Source organism: Ascaphus truei, chromosome 12 (assembly GCF_040206685.1).
Source record: "Ascaphus truei isolate aAscTru1 chromosome 12, aAscTru1.hap1, whole genome shotgun sequence".
NCBI lineage: Eukaryota > Metazoa > Chordata > Amphibia > Anura > Ascaphidae > Ascaphus > Ascaphus truei.
In genome coordinates, this window is record NC_134494.1 from 22,753,210 (window position 1) to 22,769,034 (window position 15,825).

At 44.0% G+C, this 15,825-nt stretch overlaps 1 protein-coding gene across 1 annotated transcript in view; it reads right to left on the bottom strand.

Annotated features, from left to right (window-relative positions):
* Positions 1-15,385, bottom strand: part of LOC142463809 (4-galactosyl-N-acetylglucosaminide 3-alpha-L-fucosyltransferase FUT5-like) — a 46,099-nt gene extending 30,714 nt beyond the window's left edge. The window contains exon 1 of the mRNA XM_075566637.1: positions 15,318-15,385. The gene's annotated coding sequence lies outside the window, so the exon portion shown is untranslated. The remainder of the gene's footprint in view (positions 1-15,317) is intronic.
* Between the last annotated feature and the right edge of the window lie 440 nt (positions 15,386-15,825).

The window sequence follows — 15,825 nt, forward strand, 5'->3', positions numbered from 1 at the left end:
TCAAACGATAGCGACTTACAATCTCCTCCTCACTCATCCCATCTAACAGGGTTCTCTCCCTGTACAGACGCGGACGAGGCACAAGTTGTCTCCTCTGTCTTCTCCTCTGATCTCCTGTCCCTCTACCTGTCCCTCGGCCTGTCCCTCTCCCTGTCCCTGTCGTATCCGCGTCACTGTCACTGTCCCTCGGTGTGTCCCTCCCTTGCCCTATATGATTGTCTTCATCATCAAGCATGTCATAGAAAAGAATGTTCCTCCGTCTCCTAAACATTCGCAACATTTTGAAATGAGTAGCTGTGAATGAGCAGGTAATGTGCGTCCTTTAAATAGGTATGTGATGATGTCAGGTGACATAGTAAAATGCAAGGTGTTACATTAACATAATAAAGTACTTCTGTGGCAAGCTGTGTGCACTTGTTGTTCTAAGTATTTGTTGTGTGTATTCTGCAGGGAATGATGATATTTGGCAATGATGTGACGTGAAGCTTTGTACAAAGATTGCTTGCAAATAAATAGTTGCATGTGCAATGCATGTAACACTTGTGAACGCAAGAGTCAGTCATGTAATGAGACAAAAAGGCTGAGATTGACGTGGGAAAAGTTTTGTGTAACATGTGTAATTATCCATGTTATTGTGACATGTTGGCAACAATGAATAGTCGTGTGCATATGCATGCATTTGTGTAAGGAGGATAGTTGGTATAGAATGAGTTTACAAGGTGTCCCAATGCTGAATTACTGTACATGTGTGTATAAGTTAGGTTGAAGTGCTTGTAATGCAACGGTTACAATGTAAACATGCAATGTGATTGAGCGTCCAATAAGTGACGTCATGAAAATAGGGAGGACCCAAAAGTTTATGTAAAGATGAGAAGACAGATGTACATGAACGTTTAAAGATGCGTGTCACATTACAAGCATTGTGTAATGTAAAGGAAGATGAATATACTGTGTATGAGTGACATGTGTGACATGTGTGACATCATGTAAATAATTGTCGCTGAGTTGAGTAAAATGTGTGATATGATGTGAGGTTCTCCTTTAAGAGTGTAGTATAGTATTTTCCCTTGCCACATCATCACATGATGAGTAATGTGACCCGCAAATGCTGAAAACATGTAAAAGTCGAATGTTATGCAAATAAGACACATCAGCTGTGACACAATGCAGGGAATGCCCCCACACTGTAATGCAAATCCCCCTTGTATTGTGAGCAATGAAACGTAAACAGTACTATACTGTTATACGTCCCCGCTCCATTGACTTCCATTGATGTACAGAAGATTTTTTTTTTCTAAGTGCCGTTCCGGCAGCCTTAGCGATCGTTCTCCCGTCCAAAATGCCAACTTTAGTTGGCGGGAGAAATCGGCCATAACATCTCAATTTCGTAGTGCCGATCAGCCCCGATAAGCTGTTTTTTTTTGTTGAATCCAGCCGATTTAAAAAAGTGGCGATCAGTGTCGAAAACAGGCTTATCGGCAGGCGACTGGCCATAACCAAATTATCGGCTCCGAAACCTGGCGATATGAAGCACTTATCGGCGCTTACTGAATCTCAAACCCAATTTTGGCTATAACATGGCCATATTTCCCTTATCAACGCTTACTGCATGAGGCCCGTAATCTTTTCCCCAGCACAGATACAGTAAGTGTCTTCACTCTCCATTGAATCGGGTTTAGCTTAAGTAGCGTTCTAGAACAGATGTATAAGGATAGGCAGATGGTGGTGTTTCTGTAGGGGAAAATGTGCTAGAACCCTATGCAAAGAAAACTTGATTTCTATCTAAATTGCAATTGATAATTCAACTTTATTAAAGAAATAATAACAATAATTGTGTTTTTCTTGTATAGTGTATGCCGCACTGTACACAGAATTTTGCAGGCACGAGTCCCTGCCCCATAGAGCTTACAATCTAATTTTGGTGCCAGAGGCAGCGGGGGATAAAATGACTTCCCAAAAGATACAAGGATCTGACCCCGGGATTTGAACCAGGCTCCCCTGCTTCAGACTCCATGTCATTGTGGTAGAAACGGCTTTTCTCCTTCTCTCCCAGATAGTATTTAAGCTCCATCACTAATAATTTCATAATCCCTATATATGATGTGGTGCGTTTGGGTTTTGAGCTGGCAAGGATAGTGTGCACCTTCTTATTTAACACTCAACCTATGAGATCCTCTTTTAGTGCTCTATTTATACCCCCAAAATCTTTTCACAAATCTCACTCAGTCAAAGGGGGTCTCCTAGGACCAAATTTAACTAACGTCCAATAGGTTAAATGAAAGGGGTGTGTGTCACCTATTTGTAAAAACAATAAAGGAATATAAGTGTATTTTAAAATGATTTCTCAAATGTAACGTATTCATGGTAAAGAAATGCACTGGAGGGTTTTTACAATCTTTACCCAACCTATACAGTATAGGGGAAAAGACTTTGGCCGTCCTTATATCTACAGGTCCAGTACACAATTTTGTGCTTCTTTAAATAATAATGACGCCGTCACTGCTAGTCACAAAGATGATGTTAGAATTAGCTGCCATGCATGCATAGTTTCCTTTTTCATAGGGTTACAAATATATTAAAAAGAAATATTATAAGGATAATTTAATGTTTGGAAGGCAACCATAAATACAGTAGTTTATGTGAGCACTGACAAATGTAGCAATAACTGACCTAAATATTAGGCTATGGTGTTGCATAGTGTAAGTTATGTCATGGAGAGGGGGGTTCCCTTTGAAACTAAAAGGGGGAGCATCAGCCTTTAGATACCAGGTCAGTAGGCACCCTCTGTTAAACCCCAGAATTCCCTGGGGCCTGATTTATCTGTGGCTTATAAATCTCTATGGTGGTAATGTAGGTGTAGCCATGTGTAAAATTGGTGTACATATCTCTTTCATGCTGGCAGTAATCCTGGTAAGTATGCAGGGTTGCCCTCAACCCCTGGTAAGGTGTCATATGTCCCAAAGGAAGTGACAACATGCTTTGTGTCCACAATTAGTGACACAGCACTGCCTAAAGTTAGTGTTTTGACTCTGTTCAGGAGAGTCATGTGGAGGTCTGCAACAGTGTTGCAGAGGCTGATGCAATAGCTGTGAGTCTGTGCAGCTCAAGAGAGACAAGCTGGTGAATCTCCCAGAGGGGAGAGGTGGAAAGCAACTCCATTAGGAGAAGGAGGAACCTTCCAGATGGAGTGCAGCAGAGAGATGTGCGGCTAAGCTGACTGCTGCGAGGGGCAGATGCCTACCCTGACAATAAAGATGCCCTTATTCACCAACACCCTCATGTGTGAGTCTGAAGTTACTCCACAGAGGAAGGCACCACAGAGGAGTTCCTCATCAGAACCATCTCCTTGCGGACGCAGAGATCCTGATTAGGTGGAGGCGCGGCACTGTATGTAGGTAGGACTCACGCACACTACCTCAGCTGCCTGTCTGGGTTGGCATTCCCCACACAACATCATGCGGGAGACTCAGGAGTCCTGTTGCCAACAGGTGCACCACCAGACACGACCATGTAATGGAGACTGGTTAGACCACAGGGGCCAATGTGAGATTGGGTGGGTCAATCAGGCCAGAAAGTCCGTTACATAGGGTTTGGGGAGCACATATTGGGAGAGTTTATCCAGACCAGGGCAGTTTGGATGGAGTTAACCTCACCTGCGGTTGTATCGGTGTATCCCCCTCCTATCTTGGGTGGGGTTTGCCCCCATATAATCATACTTTTCTCTCTCTTTGGAGTGTAGTATTTTCTACACATGGAGATTGAATATACAGTGGTGAGGAAAAGTTTGTGAACTGCAACGATAATGATGGAAATTCCATAGTTTTTCCGTGATATCCTTCTTGAATGAAAACCAGACTTTTCTTAAATATCCAATAGGGTTGATATTAACCAATTCCATGTCTTTTGAAACAAAATGATGTACAGTATGAATTAGACAAACGATGAGTAATTAAGGTAAGTGAAACCCTGGTTTTATCAGCTAAATGGAAGGGGATCATTAGAATCAGGTGTTTAAATAATTAGGTATATCTACAGGTTAGCGTTTGGGAGGCCCTCAACCTACAGTATATAAAGATCAGAAACTTTGTGAGTTTGGTCTTCACCATACAGGTGTGGGGAAACATGTCATGCCACGATCAAAAGAAATCTCTGAGGACCTCAGAGAAGCAGTTATTAATGCTCATCAGTCGAGAAAGGGTTACAAAACCATTTCTAAGGATTTGGGGCTCCACCAATCCACTGTCAGACAAATGGAGAAAGATCGAGACCACAGTCACTCTACCCAGGAGGGGTCGTCCGACCAAAATCTCTCCAAGAACAAATCTGCAATTCATCCAGGAAGTCACAAAGAACCTCAGAGTAACATCCAAGAATCTTCAGGCCAATCTTGCCTTGGCTAATGTGAGTGTTCATTACTCAACTATCAGAAAAAGATTGAGAAAGAATGGGGTTCATGGAAGGATAGCCAGGAGGGAACCAGTGCTCTCTAAAAAGAATATTGCTGCCCATCTGAAGTTCGCCAAAGATCACAAAGATGGTCCACAAGACTTCTGGAAGAATGTTTTCCGGAGATTCGAGTCAAAGGTAGAATTTTTTGGCCTCAATGAGAAACGTTATGTTTGGCGAAAACCAAAACTGGAGCCTCAGGACCTGGATGGCTTGCCATCAATGACACTACCATGAATTCTGCATTGTATCAGAAGATTTTAGAGGAGAATGTCAGGCCATCCATATGTGAGCCTAAGCTGAAGGAAAAGTGGGTCATGCAGCAAGACAATGATCCTAAACATTCAAGCATATCTACAGAAGAATGGCTGCAGATGAAGACATTTGGCATTTTCAAATGGCCTAGTTAATGTCCGGACCTAAACCCCATTGAAATGTTGTGCCAGGACCTGAAGTGAGCTGTCCATGCAATGAAACCCTCAAATGTCACTGAGGAGTTCTATAAGGAGGAATGGGCCAAAAGTCCTCAAAACCGATGTGAGAGACTGACCAGTAATTACAGGAGACACTTAGTTGAAGTAATTACTGCTTATGGGGGCGCCCCCAGGTCCTGAATCTTAGGCCTCGGCCAGGGTGGTGCTGAGTGGGTGGGCGCGCTCACGCTGGCCGCTCTGAATCACATTGAGGCAATGTGTGTGGGCAGCGTGAGCAAGTGCCTGTGCATGCTTGGCGCTTAGATGCTTGCAGAGCAAGTAAATTTGATTTTGCCGCTCACAAGCGCGTCACGTGAGCGGTTCGCCCAATGAGGGTGAACCAGCTCCATGACGTCATGACCGCGCCCCCAGACGAGCATGTACCTAGCCGGCCACAAATCGCCCGGCCGAGCAGGCCCGCAGCGCACGAACACCAACGCGCCAGCTCCCTGCCTGGCCGCAGCCTAAAGGTTCACATACTTTTTGTATGTGACTTACACATACACACATGGATATTGTAATGAGTGCTCACCACAAACAGGACGGGACCGCGAGGCCGAGGTGGGGATGTTAGTAGCCACCGACCTACAACCGCGTATCTGTGTCCAGAGTGCAGAGTAATGGTCGTGTGGCCGGGTCAGGGTAGGAGAGGTCTGGATGGTAGTATATACTCGCCGTGATCAGGGATTGGAGAGTGTAGAATCGTCGTTATCCGTAGCCGTGGTCAAGGAGGAGAGAAGGTGGAAGTCCAGAAGCGATCTGAGGTCAAGGGGTCAGAGAAAGCAGAGGTCCAGGTACGAGCTGTGGTCAAAACGGAAAGCAAAACAGGACAAGGCAAGGCAGTAGGTTGCTTGACGCAAGCACACGAAACACAAACCTAAGTTTATGCTCAGCCAGTTTATAGGAGGGCTGGCTGAGCATTAAAAGGACAAGCAGCCAATGGAAAGGCAGCACACATGTGCAAGGTAACGAATGCAGGACAGCCCACAGCTGCAGGGTAATGAGTAGTTAGACGTATGCTGTCTGCTGATAGGCCGGGGCAGAATACACTGCAGGTGTGTAGCAGCTGATGAGGGTGTAAACCCCTGGTTGCCTGTGTCCGCGCGTCGCCTGCGTGTAGGTAGCTTGCGACGTGCGTTGTCCATGTCGTCATGGGGGCGGAGCCGGGAACCGGTCCTTGGTGTATTTTTTTTCCAAGTGGTGCGGTGCCTGTGCATAGGTTGTAGCTGACACGTGTCACCTGTGATGTCGCAGGGTGCCTCACGGAGGCGGGGCCTGAGCCCGATCCTGACAGATATTGAATGTTGAATAATTTGTGGATAAATAAATGTTGAAAAAATATCATGTTTTTGTGCAATTTGTTTAATCAGGTTATCTTTATCTATTATTAGGACTTATATTCAGATCTTCAAACATATGGGGTGTGTGTAGTGCCACAAACAAAGAAAATCCTATATATGTACATGTCACGGGAGACCAGGTTATTTACACATTTTTACCGGGATCATTCATTGAGCAAAACAAGGTAATTAAATAAATTGTAATTTATTCGGCATAAATTCGCTTACACACAATGACACACAAAATACAGACAACAAGACACACTTACTTTGGGGCTGGGGTTGAACACTAGACTTTCCTAGGTGCAGGGAACTCTACTGTATGGGAGAGTTTTACCCTGACCGGGACTTAGCCCGGAATCTCCTGGAACCTAAATCGGCATAAAATTCCACACGCCACCGCTACGTTCTCTTCTGAGAAATTGGTCCCTCCTGACCGCGAGTCAGCCCAAATCCCCTGGAACTTAAATCGGCATAAAATCCCAGCCGTGACCGCTATGTTCGTTTCTGAGAATTTGGTCGCAAAATGCTGTACTTAGTCTCTGGCGGGCAGGCTTTTCAGACTTGAAATTGAAGCCGGTTGCTTTGCTATTACACACAAAGCATCTTTAAAAAGCCCGCCCGCGCTCTTACAACTAAAACTCAAGGGGAACACACGATCTGATTGGCTCAGGGCTTCTTATAGTATTCCCTGCTTCATTCATAAAATAGAAGCAGAGTGGACAGCCAATCAGCGCGTGGGAACTTTCCCAAGCAGCCAATCAGAGCCGAGACGGGTAGAAAAGCCGGGTCAGCGGGAAATTCGAAATGGCTAAGGGGCATGCGCAAGCCTGTTACATCTCCCCCCAGCCATCCCAATGCCCCCCGCTGGGCAGGCTCCACTAGGTCTGGCAGAACAAGTGGCATCCCGGAGGACTGTCATTGATCTCCGGACCTGGTACTCCGCCTTTCCACGCTGACCAAATGCTATTCTCACCTCTGGGCATCCTCTGGCTGCTTTGAACTCCGATGTCCAGCAGACTTACCGGCGCCTATGGGTTTGCACGGGCTGCCTGTTTGGACATCGGTTCCGAATGTTTAAACACATTAAAACTATATTAAAGTATATTTTAATACACTCTGAGTTTCTGGGTACAGGGGACAGAAAAGGAAAAAATATTGTAGTTTTATTTCTATCTGCCTTATTCCCCACACACTTTCCCTCTGACTCAGTTTGGACTCTCAGAGTCCCCCAACCTTATATATGGTTGGGGCACCCAAAAACTCTATACTGGTTGTGGGTCACCTTGGCACTAGCTGGGGTCCCCCCCCTTAACCTAGGGATTCCCTCAGCTACAGGAATACATGTTTATCCCTGAGCCTCATTCTCCTTTCTGAGCTGTGCTGAAGCAGGGTACCCTAGTGGTGAGTCGTGCATGCGTTTTCAAGGGGGAATATTGCCGGGACAATGTGCCCACATATATCCAAGAATCAGGCATGATTCCCGGGTACATTTATGGGGGAACCGGCTACTCCGGACCCCAACCTCCTAGTCACATTCTGTCAACGTTTCCTCCGCAAACCCCCCCTTGAAACTCATACACTAGCAATCCCTGCTTGACTGCATGCCCGGAAAGGGAAAAAACACAAAAAATGATTTTATTACAGGCAGTATAATGCAGTAATACAATGTGACTGGGCCCAAGAGCTAACTCTCTTGGACCCCTATACGCGGAGCAGAGGTAACCAAAACGGGCTCGACCTTCATGATAGAGCCTGGTTACCCCCTCCCGTCACAGCACACACCAAGGAGGTTAGCGACACATGTATCAATTTTATTAGATTTAACCATCTCCAAGTCTCCGCAGGTGCAGCTCAGAACAACTAAAAACAGAAAACGTACTGCCACAAACAGCTTTAAGTGCTGACAGTCATCACCCCCCAGCGACTAATCCGTGGTATCCCACCTGGCCAGTTCCTGCATATACGCAGAAATTGTGCTGATCTCTGTGATTTTAAAATATAGGCAGAAACACCCCTGAAAGTTTTTCTTTAAAGGGGTTACTCCTCCACACAGATCATAAAACGCATATGATATAGCACCCAATACTCCCAGGCAATCATTACTTCATCACAAAGTACAGTCAAATCCAGCAAAACAGATAAGATGCATTGAGACATTTTATGGGCAACCGGAAGATGTTGAATGTCACGGGAGACCCGCACTTTAAACACCTTTATACCCGGATCATTTGATTGAGCAAAGTGAAGAGATAAAATAAATTGTGATTTATTTACAGAAAAGAACATACACACATTAGTTGACAATTACACTAAAAATACACTTACTGGGACGGGTTCAAATGAAAAATCTTGTTCCCAAAACGAAATCTTTGGAAATAAAGTCTCTAGGCACAATTTCCCAGGAGCGGGAGTTGTGCGTAAATAGAGCTGTAAAGCAGTCCTGTGTCCGTGGCGCAGCTCGCAAACCGCCGGCGCTGCTTCCTTCGTTCTGCCGCTGTGGTATTGGATAACCTTAGTTATTACGAGCTACTGAAGCTTGTTACGGATCTTTGTTACGATGTTAATCTTGGATTAATCTTGTTACATTATGAATCTGGTTCCCGATGGGCTGCAGGGTTTCTTATACACTAAACAGTCCTATACTTAATCCGTGCAGCCAATCTACTCCGTGGAAATAATATTCCCCACCTATACCGGAGTTGCCAATACTTTGCAAAACCTGGCAGAGGGCTTCTTAGTTTGCCAAGAGCATGCGCGAACCTCGCACCTTTGCTGCTTAGCATACCAGACCTGGCCCCCTTACCTGGCGAAATTTCATCTGAGCTGGCCGGACATCTGGCCCATTTGCCCGGACATTTACTAAGATGAGGATACTTGTGTTACACCTCCCCACTTGACACCTTAGTACGTCGGCGCCTTTTCAGCTCCGGACTTTTTCGAGACATTGTGGCATCGAGCCAGCGGGATGCTTTAGAAGTCCTGGGCTGAATATGCGCAGTTACCTTGCAGAAATTTCCTGCCATACATTTCTAATGACAGTGATTACAAATAAAGTGTTTCCTCTTGTCTCTGGCATGTTAGATGAAAATCCCTATGTGCCTAACACATTGGTCAAATTAAAATAGGGGGACTCTAACTCATCATTTTTTATATAACTCTATAACAATTACATTAAATGGTTTTGCATGATTTAACCCAAATGGCGCTCACAGCAAATCTCAGCACTCTAGGAGCTTCCTAGCGAAAGTTAGCGAAAAGCCACTTGCTTATCCTGCCAAGCACTGGGTTTGAAAACCATTTTTTCCTGTATGCGGTTACAAGAAAACACTGCCACATTTCATTTAGAAGTCACATTAGTCTCGTCACCTTATACCTGGTGGGAGACACACATACATTTTTATTGAAATCCCAGTGTTGTTGCCATTACGGGTGTTGCAGAGCTGACAATCTACAATTCCCCGATATGGCTCAAGGGCACCACGGCGGGCCAAATACCTTTATTAGTGGCCTGGGTACTCCCTTACCGTCACATTGAGAAAACAAGGCAAAAAAAAAGGGCATGTTTTATTCACTGACGAAGATCTAAAGAGTGCACTCAACATATGCCCCAGTATTGTGTGGCGGAGATCTAAGAATCTCATGGACCTTCTAGTCCATAGCCACTTTCAAACAAAAAAGGCATCCGACAACTGGCTAGGCAAACAATCCCAGGGCTGCTATAAGTGCCATAAATGTAAAGCTTGTGACTTTATTATTCCCAGCGAGAGTTTCACCCGCTGCGAAAATACTCGTGTGTACCAAATCAAACATTTCATTAATTGTAAAACAGAAGGTATCATTTATTTAGCGACATGCAGATGCAGCCAGAAATATGTTGGCAAGACCCGGAGACAATTTTGGCGACGGATCTTGGAACATGTCGGCTCCATACGCAATGATCTGGACACACCAGTATAGCGACACGTCGATGCATTTCATGAGGGTGACCCAACATGCCTCACATTTGAGGGGATAGACCATATCCAAACACACAATCCCTGCAAGCTCTAACCCCAGCACCCACCACATCTATATCATATATATGTGTTTCAAAAGTGCTACTAATGACCCTTACCTATGAGAATACAAACAGTTAAGTATTTAACTATGTATTTTTTGTCATATTGGATGTAGCACTGGGTATGTCTTTTGTTGTATACATTTGGTCACGTCCAGTAGCACTCCTTTAGACTCACATATACTGTATATGATACGATGTGGTGGGTGCTGGGGCTAAAGCTGGCAGGGATTGTGTGTTCATTAGTCGTCAACTAGTAACCGTTGTTTCGAGGTTGGTAACCCCTCCTCCCTTGGTTTAAGCTCACTCCTCGCCACTTTTTAAGTAGCAGGTATTTTCATGTACCTGTGCAGGACAGGCCCACTGAGACCATTCTCCCTCCACTGCAGAGGTAAATAAGAATACTCGCAGGTAGGGTTAGGACCTGCATACTGGTCATGCCGTGAAGTGGCTGAAGGCTTATAATGCTTTGGCCAAAGGGTTTAACTAAATGACCCTTACATATGAGAATATAAACATTTAACTATGTATTTTTTGTCATATTGGAAGCAGCATTGGCTATTTTTTTCTTTTGTTTGGATTGACCATATCCCACGGAAACTAAGAAGATATGACTGGGACAGGCTGCTTCTACACAGGGAGTCAAGGTGGATATACCTCCTGCACACACACTCTCCCAGTGGCCTCACTGAAGGGTTTGTGTACACCCCTTTCCAGTAAATACACATTACTTTAAAGTTGAGTTGCTGTGTCTCCTAAAGTATGTTACCAATTCCTCCAGTGGATTCCATTCCTTAAATACAACGTGCATATTTCTGCAGTATTTAAGTTGATATTAATGGGCATTTTTTCAATCAATTATAATTACAAATAATAGCTGCCAAAATCCAGCATTCATACTTCAGGGGTTGAAGTTAATTAAAGAAAAAGAATTAAGGCACTAAGTAAACATATGAAATTATTTTGAATGGATTTCAAATCTCTGTATATACCAGTAGTAGTTTGCTGCCTTAGCGATCACTGAGTTAATTTATTCACTTCACTTGGAGGCATCCCTGTTTGTCAGCCTGCTTCTTAACTTCCACAGAGGGCAGAAGAAGCCGTAGCAGACTGCGAAACGTATGTTGGGTTCTGATGAAGTAATTCACTCTGCATCTCTCACCCTGGTCGGACATGTGATGGGGTTTCTCTGCAGCAGCTCGACACAGCTGCCTCAGGTGCTAGACACAACCACCCAGGCTTATGTAATGAGCCAGTTAGAGCTCTCTGCTGCCTACACAGTTAAATCACTGGACATATCTAGTGTACAGATAAGAGCCAGTTAGAGTTCATTAGCACACTCAGTGCTTTTTTATGGCAGTTTCCGCAGTGATTCAGTACACCAGCAATGTTTTTACTTGGTACCTGAGCATCTTAATGGGCGGCTCAGGTAGAAATAAAAAGAGATACCGGTGCCTAATGAGTCCAAAATAGATGGAAGTCCAGTAGAAATAGTCCCAGTCCCAAGATGGTCTACAGTCACTAAATCCTTGGGTGCTCCGTTAGGAATTCATGCAGGGGATGTGGAACATGGAATGAAAGAAGAGAGATATTTAGTGCAACACAGCTATACAGATTACACAGACATAAAAATGCAAACTGGCTGTCACAGGGAGACAAGACAAACAGACACAACTAGACAAACAACATTAAAGCAAAGCTAATGATAAAAGTTAATTTATTATAACTGAAAATATATAAGGTAGGACAGGTAGCTGATGTGCCGCTCCGGTGGGTTAAAATCTAGATAACACTCTCAGGACGGCAGATGTAAAATCGCATTAGACCAATGTGAGCTGGAATCCACGTGTGGGGGGTTCGCAGGGTGTTCAGGATGCCGTGCACTCCTTCCGTTCCTCCTTGCTGGTAATGACCGGAAATGACGTCTCCGTCGTGCCAAAACCGGACGTGACGTCGCCGGATGTGACGTCAAGGACTGGCAATATCCAGTGAAGCCTCAGGAAAACGGCAATCCGCACCTCCTTGCCCCTCTGTCGCTCAACCAAAGCACTCAGCGATAGTACTGCTTGTATTTCTACTCAGCAAAAATGTCCAAAATTGAAATAAAATAACCCTACGCGTTTCGTGTGTGTGACCACACTTCCTCAGGGGATATGAAGTGATGGCAGTGAGGCCAGGTATATATATCCTCAACTTGGCTCGATTGGTCTGTCAATCAGGGCAATCATGAGGATACACCAATTAGCTTAGTAAATCACTGACATTTGATTCAGCTTTGCATGACAAAAAAAAAAAACATGACACAACATTTAACATGACATAAAAACAGATAAATATATATATATTTTTTTTTGTATTTTTATATACTCTACTGTTTATTGCCACAGCCATTGATCTTATCTATTCACTATTTTATCTGTTTTTATGTCATGTTAAATGTTGTCATGTTTTTTTTTTTTGTCATGCAAAGCTGAATCAAATGTCAGTGATTTACTAAGCTAATTGGTGTATCCTCATGATTGCCCTGATTGACAGACCAATCGAGCCAAGTTGAGGATATATATACCTGGCCTCACTGCCATCACTTCATATCCCCTGAGGAAGTGTGGTCACACACACGAAACGCGTGGGGTTATTTTATTTCAATTTTGAACATTTTTGCTGAGTAGAAATACAAGCAGTACTATCGCTGAGTGCTTTGGTTGAGCGACAGAGGGGCAAGGAGGTGCGGATTGCCGTTTTCCTGCGGCTTCACTGGATATTGCCAGTCCTTGACGTCACATCCGGCGACGTCACGTCCGGTTTTGGCACGACGGAGACGTCATTTCCGGTCATTACCAGCAAGGAGGAACGGAAGGAGTGCACGGCATCCTGAACACCCTGCGAACCCCCCACACGTGGATTCCAGCTCACATTGGTTTTATGCGATTCTACATCTGCCGTCCTGAGAGTGTTATCTAGATTTTAACCCACCGGAGCGGCACATCAGCTACCTGTCCTACCTTATATATTTTCAGTTATAATAAATTAACTTTTATCATTAGCTTTGCTTTAATGTTGTTTGTCTAGTTGTGTCTGTTTGTCTTGTCTCCCTGTGACAGCCAGTTTGCATTTTTATGTCTGTGTAATCTGTATAGCTGTGTTGCACTAAATATCTCTCTTCTTTCATTCCATGTTCCACATCCCCTGCATGAATTCCTAACGGAGCACCCACGGATTTAGTGACTGTAGACCATCTTGGGACTGGGACTATTTCTACTGGACTTCCATCTATTTTGGACTCATTAGGCGCCGGTATCTCTTTTTATTTATGCTGTCTTATCTGATTGTACTATCAGTTTTCCACCAGGCTGCCTTTCTACCAATAGGGTTCCCCCTCATAGCAGGGTTCATTGTTTTTATTCCCATTAGCGCTTTTTTATATCACTTTTTTTTTTTTTTCGGCTCAGGTAGAAAGTACACAGAGGGTCTGGTTAATACAGATACAGTAGGAGTCAGTTAGAGCTCATCAACCCACTCCGTGCTTTCTATGGCAGATTACCACAGGGATTTAGCACGCTAATAGTGGTTTCACTTACCTGAGTCGGCCAGTCTATGGGTGGCTCTGGTAACAAGTACACAGATGGCACACCTGCAAGTTTTTGTTATCTAGATTGATACCAATTGCTTCAGCTCACACTGGCAGTGTTGTGCTCCAGGGATTTATCTAGCAAGATTTGCTTAATGGAGCTGCTATATACACTGGGGTATATTAAATATTCCCAGTTAGGAGACACATAATCCGCCCGTGGGGGTATCCTTTTATGTTTAATAATAAACACTTGTATTCACTAATTTGGAGTAAAGATGAATACAGTATTCAAACTCTAAATTAGTCTCAGTGTTAATGTATTATTTTTATTTTATGAAGTACAGTGATATATTAAGTTATTTTTTATTGAATACAACCATTTCGTCAATTATGGATGTCTTCTTTCTACCCCCTTTGTATCTAAAACCCTCTCCCGCCTTAAACCTTTTTCACTGACTGCCCCACACCTCTGGAATGCCCTTCCCCTCAGTACCCGACTAGCACCCTCTCTATCCACCTTAAGACACACTTGCTTAAAGAAGCATATGAATAGCACTGTGGATATTCTGAACACGATACATAAAGCTTGGCCCCCTGCAGACGCACTTACCAGAACTCCCTCCTACTGTCTCTGTATGTTCTCCCTACCTACCAATTAGACTGTAAGCTCCTCGGGGCAGGGACTCCTCTTCCTTAATGTTACTTTTATATCTAAGGCACTTATTCCCATGATCTGTTATTTATATTATCAGTTATTTATTTGATTACCACATGTATTACTACTGTGAAGCGCTATGTACATTAATGGCGCTATATATAAAAAAAGACATACAATACAATACAATTATATTCATTCCTAGTAGGTGTGCACCATATTTAGGATTTCTCTTTGTGTGCGGCAGCACGCTCACCCCATTGGTTTGAAAAGCATCTCCTAGGTAGGAGCCTCACCAACATTTACCTATTTTGGGTTGAGCGAGGACTGGTCGTCCATTTCTTAGATTGCGAGCTAATAACATTTTAGGTTTGAAATATGTGAAAATCATAAGGGGGTTGACAAACTTTTTCTCGCCACTATAGGTGCCAATAGGGGCAAAACCTATGGGAAGGTCCTATAAAAGGTCCTATAAAATTGTATAATGTTGGAGATAGGTATGTGTGTGTGTGTGTAAGTGAGAGGGGGAGTGTGTGTATATGTGTGAGAGTGTGTGTGTGGGGGGGAGCGAAGGTTGGGGTTTCCCAGAATTTAACAATAGAATTCTGGGGTTTCTTAACAACAAAAAAAAGGTTGAAAACCACTTCTGTACAGTATAATCAGTATTGAGACCATTTGCTAGCACTAAATACTCCAACATTTCTACTGCACTCAGGGGTACAAGCACTCAGCACTCAAAGGGTTAATAGCAGAAGACTGCTCATTGTCTTACCTTGAAATGTGTCCAGGAATCCTTCTTGTTCCTGTACCTGCATCTACAGCTGCTCCTGTGCACTGACAGGCAATGAGGAAATGGGACAGGTATGCTACAGAAGGGAGACAGATACTGGGGAGATGACCGAAGCAGGGGGAAGAGCTGTGCTATAATATTCATGTGATTTACCCAAGATTTACACTTGATTGATAGTTTTCTTTTCTAATAGGCTGTAATGACAGAGAGCGACAACAGTATCACACCCAATTGGATAATCAAACCATTATGATGTATGTATCTATATTGTTATTTATGTCGCCCTGTTTCCCCTCTCTGGGAGATCTTGCCTAGGCTACAGGTACGTGTGGTGCTGGTTACCTGTGAGGGTCCAGGAGAGCTGAGTGTCTGTGATGTTGTGGGGAACAGGACAGTCTTCGGGGTGATCCTTAGGTTCTTTCCATGGTTACAGCGCCTCCAGACACCGCAGACTACAGCGAAGCTGCAGGCGGTCCCTACCATGTCACTT